At 44.5% G+C, this 7,095-nt stretch overlaps 1 non-coding gene across 1 annotated transcript; it reads left to right on the forward strand.

The window, feature by feature from the left end:
* The first annotated feature begins 391 nt into the window (after window positions 1-391).
* Window positions 392-463, forward strand: TRNAT-AGU. The gene has a single exon. It is a non-coding gene; the product is annotated as a tRNA-Thr (tRNA).
* The last annotated feature ends 6,632 nt before the right edge of the window (window positions 464-7,095 follow it).

A 7,095-nucleotide genomic window follows, 5' to 3' on the forward strand; every position in this document is an offset into this window, starting at 1 on the left:
TAAATATGGCTTTAATTTGAATTTCCTCGCTAACCAATGAACCTGACAATCTTTTTATATGTTTACTGATCATTTGGCAAAGTGACTGGTCGAAGCTTCTGTCTTTTTTTCTGTTGGGCTTGATTGGTACATCAATGGCTATTTTTAATGGCTTATGATATTCCTTTTTATGCACTTAACACGTTTATCAATTCCTCTTACTGCTGCCTACATAGCTTATTTACAACCCTTTGTTATTATAAACAATGCTGTGATCAACATCCCTGTACATGTCTCTTTGTGAGGTAAGAAATTTCCCTTGAAGTGGAGTTGCTGGGTCTTAGAGTTATGTGTGTTTTCAGTTTCCCTAAAGGTTGACAAACTGCTCTCCAAAACAGCAACACCAAGGCGGGAGGGTATAGCTCAGTGGTAGAGTGCATGCTTAGTGTGCATGAGGTCCTGGGTTCAATCCCCAGTACCTCCATTAAATAAATATACCTAATTATGCCCCCCACCAAAAAATTTTTAAAAAGACAAAGGAGCAGCACCAATAGACTCTCCTGCAAGGTCATGAGGTTTCCCATTCATTCTCCTGCACAATTGTCAGCCCTTGGTATTATCCACAAAGCAAGTTTAAGCACTTCCTATCTCATGCGGTTTGTAAACAATTCTGCAAGGCAGAAAATCAAAAAGAGCCAACATTTTTCTAGTACTTTACAATCTGCAGAGCCCTTTCCTTTGCATTATCCACCCCCATTTCATGCCAAAATCCTGTCACTCATTCCCTTGCAAGGTCACACTCAAAGAGCAATGCGTTTCATTCTTTAAATCCAACGTACTGCTTTACATTTTCATGTAAATACAAGTGTCTTGCTCATTCCAAGTATCTGTCTAAGTAATTCCCAAACCCTGTTCAGCCATAAACTGGTCTTTATCCCATACCCTGGGAAACAGATGGGACCAGAGATTATTCTCTGTCACTGGGGTCGTCAAGAGAGAGGATGTGGCTCTGTCATCCTCTCCCAGTGGACCTTGACACCTCCCAAGCCACAGAAGGTGGGGGATTCCTCAAATACTAGAAGGAGTTAGGATTCTGGTCAGCCAAAGATAAGGACAGGCTGCCCAGCAAAGAGATTATAAATAGGTCAGTTAAGGACACAGCGCTCCAATCTTTTCTCCCTAAACATAAAATTTCTCTTCCTGCTTTTTTCGTCCAATATCTGCTGACCGGTTAAGGATGAAAAATGAGCCACGGTATCATAATCACTCAAGCATTCCGACCAATGGAAGCTCTCGCGTGAACTGTTTATTTTTCTAGAGCTTTGTGACTGTGTTCCTTCTGTTGGCAATGTGTCATACTAATGATTTTCCTTTAGCAGTAATGAATTATGACTGTTCCCCCGGCAAGGCATATGGCATCCCATTTCAATCCCAAGTGAGTCGGGGCTGTAGTAATGAATACCAACTTCATCAGTCACATTAGGGAATATAAAACGGTGTTCTCCAGTCACTGTCATCTCTTTCTATAATCTCTGCATTCCATCATTTTGACTCATAATTTCTCGATTTAGTGTCTTTTTTTATTTACAAAACATTCATGCATGTCTGCCTGAATTGTAACTCACACATTCCAATTTCACTAGTAATTTTTGAGCACCTGTGCAGGGCCTTTCCCCACAACAACCCTATTGTTTGTAACTGCGACCACCTGGGCTCAGAAAAGTGAAGGCATTTGGCCAAGGTCCTAGGGATGAAGCCAGGACTGTAACCCTGGGTATAGACCTTAAAACCTAGCGCTTTTTTTTTTTTTTCTAACTATGCCACACCCCGACCTTGTAGAATTTGTCACTGCTTAAGTTTCACACATAGAATTCCTAAATTTTAATTTAATTTTCTCTATAATCCTGAAGAAATTTGGAGAGTATCACTTCATCTATGATATCTGGGTGAAATTCAAGCCAACATTCCATTTGCTTCTTGCCACTTTCCTCGGAGATGCAGCCTCAAGGTCGTCAAACTCAGCCAGGTTCTGTCCTCTAAAAGGCCGCAGGTGGAGGGTGGGGGAGATTTCCACCGCCAATCAGTTGTCTTAATAGACATTTTCATGCCCTTTCCCCATGAGAACAAATACGAACCAATCTGAGTCTCTGCACAGCTTCAGACGTATAGATTCATGCTTTCGAGTATCTTAGGAATCTGTCTGAAACGGGTGACAATACCCCACATTTTCAGGTTTCAAACTTCAATCTTCTGATAGGAATTTGGCTTTCAGTGCAGTATTGCAAACCCAAGGAATCCTGACTGAGATTCAGCTAAACCTACAAGACATGAGAACTTCATAAGAACACGATGAATCATTTAAGGTAAGGAGTCTGGGGATAGGCATACTTACTTCGATGTCATAAAATTGTCATTGTAACTAGTGTGCTCCCTTAATTTTCTTTTCCTGGCCCCTGATGGCTTGATGACTGCTATTCCCACTGCCTGAGAAGCATCCCGACTCCTCTCTCCTCACCACAGCTCCATCTGTCTGTAAGACTCCCAGTTCAGAAGTCGCATCCTGGTAACTGAGACCTTCCAGACACCCCCACCAGTCCCCTGTGACAGTTACTCCCTGACCCCACAGCCGCGTGTGCGTTCATGCAGTCACTCATTCACTCAGCAAATACTCGCTGAGGGTCTCCCATGCGCCGGGCACCATTTGAGGGTCTGGGATACATCTAGAAACCGACAGACAAAAAGCCTGCTGTGTGGAGATTGCATTTCAAGCGGGGACCACAAACAACAAATGTAACAAACGTGTAAATGAAACAGAGTAAATGGAAATGGACAGTGACGAAAGCCATGGGGAAATCTAGAGCAGGGAAGGATGGGGCTGGAGCATGAGGGTGGGGAAGAGGCTTCCAATGTAAAACACAGGGCAGGGTAGACGTCGCTGGGTAGACGACATTTGAGCACAAAGTGAGGGAGGATAGGGAGCTACCCACGGTGGGTAGGAACATTCCAGGCTGAGGAACAGACAGTGACAAAGGCTTAGGGCAGGAGACCTGTTTGGCTGGAGCAAAGTGATGAGCAAGATGTGAGTTCACAGAGGGGGACCAGGCTGTTGCCACCTGGTTGGCCATTCTGAGAATGTTGGGGTTTTTGCATCAAGAGAAATGGGAAGACAGTAGAGGATTTTGAGCAGAAGTGGTCAGATTCCCATGAACTTAGACGGGCTTTTGGGGCACCACTTGGGAAAACAAGAAGTCAGAGGCAGGGGGAGCATCTCCATCCAGACCTCAGCTTCTCCTTTCCGGATCGGTAGCCACCAGCCATGCCAAACCCTGCTCTTCCAGGGGTGGATGTGAGAAGTGCTGGATGCTAATGTCCTCTTTGTTCAAGGATGCGGTGGCAGGTGGAGCTAACTTTTTATATCTACTGATACCTAGAGGGAGAAATCGGTCTTTTCAGAGTGTTACAGTCAGAACTATTTAGAGCCAAGGAATTTCCCCAATGCCTAGTTTCAACCAAGCAGGTCGGCTGCTACGGTCTTTTGAGGACTCGAGATGGCTTTAATGCCGGGTGGGAGCAATGCCAAGAAGCCCACCGGACCACCAGGAGATGGCCCTCCCTGGAAGCCTCAGCTCTCCTGAAAGAAGAGGGTCAAGATGAACCACAGCTCCTTCTGGGTGCGGAGCACATCTCCTGATCCTGTTCTGATCATCATCTGCTGACGACCTCTTCACTGTCTGTGAGAGCAGAGCCAAAAAGCCACTGGGAACAGCACTGACAAGAGTTTCTAGAAAGTATATTTTTCAGAGACTGGATTAGAACAGGTAAACAAGGAGTGAATCTGGGCACTCGGCCATAAGAGTGACATCAGATGCCGTTCTTGGTCCCACCACCCCTGTGTGAGAGGGATGTCCACAGTCAGAACTGGATGATCCAAGGAGCAAAAGAAGTACATACCCTGGGCACCAGCAAGGCAGGGAGAGAGGAGAAATTTTAAAATCCAGCAAGAAGCCCTTTAAATTTCAGCAGGTATGTCAGCTTCATGCATTTTGAAAAATAAATTATTTTACGATTTAAGGTCAGTCTTACTCTGCATTCCATACACTGGGTGGTGTGGTAAGCTTTTCAGTGTACAGAGTTTCAAATCTGTCCCCATCAACAAACCTGAAGGCCTTCTAAAAATGCATATTAGGTATAAGAAATAAAACTCCTTCATCTGGTTCTAAAAGGCAGACTCTTCGATGTGACAAATTCTGTACAGCTTACAAAGACCAAGGAGTGCTTGGGGCTTGTCAGCACTGGGAAGAGGGTGTGCAGTTACACGGCGACCACAAAGCTATTCTGCCTGGCTCTCAGGAACATCTCTGTAGCCCAGCTGCCAGCACATGTCTGAACTGCACCATGATGCTTGCCACCTTCCCCAAGATGTGCACAGCCTGCCCACAGTGGGTCAGGACCACCGCTGGCCCTGAACAGGGAAGGTATTCCCGCCCTCAACAGAATTACCACCAAGCGTTGTATACATAGCTCTACTCTTTGGCACTTGCTATATTGCATTTTGTTTATTTATGCTCTTTGAACCAGGGATGGAAAATATACAGCACTCTGCCAGCTTCCTCCCCACTCGCCCACGATAGATGTTATATTTGATCACAGTGTTTTTCCCACTGATTCCAGACTAGGTCTCAACATTCTCTTAGCACACACTCAGGCAGCCACAACCAACCAGCCAACCAAGTGATGCGGGCACGTTACATAAAACCTGTCTTTCATCCTAATTCTGATGGTCATCATTTTGAAGGGCAGGAGCCATATGCTCTGCATCTTTGTATCCCAAACCCCATCGCAGACACAGAAAGCAATCTAGGCTAATGTTCCATTCCAGAACATTCATATGCATTCATCAAACCTTACCCAAGCATATGGAAATACAGAACCGAATCAGACTTGATCTACAAACTCCAGAATCTTAGAGTCATTCAACAAACATTTACGAGACCAACCCTGATGAGAGGATATATCACAGTGTTGATTCCAAAGAAATTCTGTGTAGGGCACTCTGAAGGCCAAAGAGGTGGCTACAGAAATTAGGTTAGTTAAGTGCAAGATGATATTTTAAACAAACAGCAATTAAAATGTCCTGGCTACTTGAAGAATTGCCTTCCAGAACCATACTGTCAGGCTCTGAGACCTGCTGGCACCCTGTGATGAAATGGCTTCGGGATGACATATATCATCACTAAGCCATTCCTTTCACATTTATTTTCCTCATTACCATTGTTAAGAAATTGAGCAGGAAAGGCTTCCTCAACTGAGGTAATGACCTTCTCTGAATCCTTTACACCAGTTGTAAGGGGCTACCCAATCTGACAGCCCAATTTGTTTTCGTTTCTCTTTTAACCAACCCAAATAGGAGTTAGGTTGTAATTTTTGAAAGTGCCTTAAAACTTTTGTGAGCCTCATTAATAACAAGGCTGATCTGCACATTTGAGTTGGCAACTGTTACTCCCATCGGGGCAGAAGTGGTGGCTCTCCTAATGCCCGATTACACCGGCTAATGAGGCCCATTAATCAGTCCTCGTAGCTTTGGGGAACACCAGTGAAGGGTCTGTTGACCTTCGGAGCAGGCTGCACAGTCACTGTCATATTTTATGCATCAAATTTCCAGGTGTGGTTAGGGTCTTCACTCATGTTTTACTAACAGGATGCTCACAGTCTTGTCCTTTCTCCCATTTTCTGAGTTAGGCAATGACTGCTGGGGACGAGAACCCTGAACCTGTGCTTTGGATCCTCCTGGATGAGCTCAGGTGTCTATATTTCTTTAGTGTTGATGCTCAGATCAAGGGAGTTGAGGTACCTGAGAGTGATCTGCATGGGGAACGGTACATAGTAAATAGGGGTCACTCCCCCAGCAGGCCCCACGATGTCCCAGCCACCATCTGGTCAGACGCCAGCTCACCACATGGGCTGTTCAAAGATACCTGGGGCTCCCAGTCTCTTCTCTGAGTGAGACCTTCTGGAATTTCCATTACCTACTCTTTGGCAAGTCCGAGTCTTGATCAAATTTGGGAATACATTTGAGAATTAAATAAATGTCTGCATTTCTGTGACCTTTGGCAAGTTGTTTCATCTTTCCAAATGTTGGTGTCCCCATGGATAAAATGAAGATGAGAAAGTACATGACTCAGAGGGCTGGTGGGACGCACATGGTGACATCAGCAGGGTTCCTTGAGTGGAATAGGACTTTAATCCACAGTGAGCTCTTCCTAGTCATTAAATATTGTTCTTAATCAACCTGAATCCTTTTGAAAAACAAATTAAATCTGCTCAGTCCATAATAGACAAAGTTCCTTGTCACCTTAGGATAAGGTAAGTGTTTATTCTTGAGTGGATGGAATTGAGTGGATGGGGACAAAGTGACCTTTGAGGCTCTTTCTTCAGGCAGGGAGAGGACAGGCTAAGGAGCAGAGAGCAGCAATGCCTCTTAAGAACATTTTGTGGGAGTTAGAGCTATTTCTGTAAAAGATAATCTCCCTGGAACTCTTTTTTAATATTCATGCTGGCCCAATACATAGAGTGGTAGAGACAAAACTGTTCAAAAACAGGAAAGAAAAGGATAAGTGTTTTGATCAAAATCACCCAGGCAATAAACCACCATATCATATTTTCTGACTACTAGTCCAATTTTCTTTCCTCTAAACCAGCCACTTCTCACTTTGAGAGTGGGCCAATGTCAGAGAACTCTCAAGAGAGGACGGTTTCAGCAGGCATCAACAACTGCCAAGTCAGGTGTTCTGCCAAACAGGTGTCATCTTCAGGACCAATGGCCAATCTTACCAAGCACTCACCACCCCTAAAGTTGGTACCAGTATTATCCTCATTTGACCCATGAGGACACTGAGCGCCAGTAAGGCCAAGTGGGCTTGACAGGCAAGCACCCTTGCCTTACACAAACGATTCAAGGGGGGAGGAGAGGGAAGACTCCTTGAATCATTTCATAGGAACCTGAAATCAAAACTGGACAAAAAAAATAAATCACAGTCTAATCTTAGTTATGAACACAGGTTCGAAATGCTGAATAAAACAGAAGAAAACTGAATTTGGCTCATACACACATATACA

The sequence above is a fragment of the Camelus ferus genome, chromosome 11 (assembly GCF_009834535.1).
Source record: "Camelus ferus isolate YT-003-E chromosome 11, BCGSAC_Cfer_1.0, whole genome shotgun sequence".
Lineage (NCBI taxonomy): Eukaryota > Metazoa > Chordata > Mammalia > Artiodactyla > Camelidae > Camelus > Camelus ferus.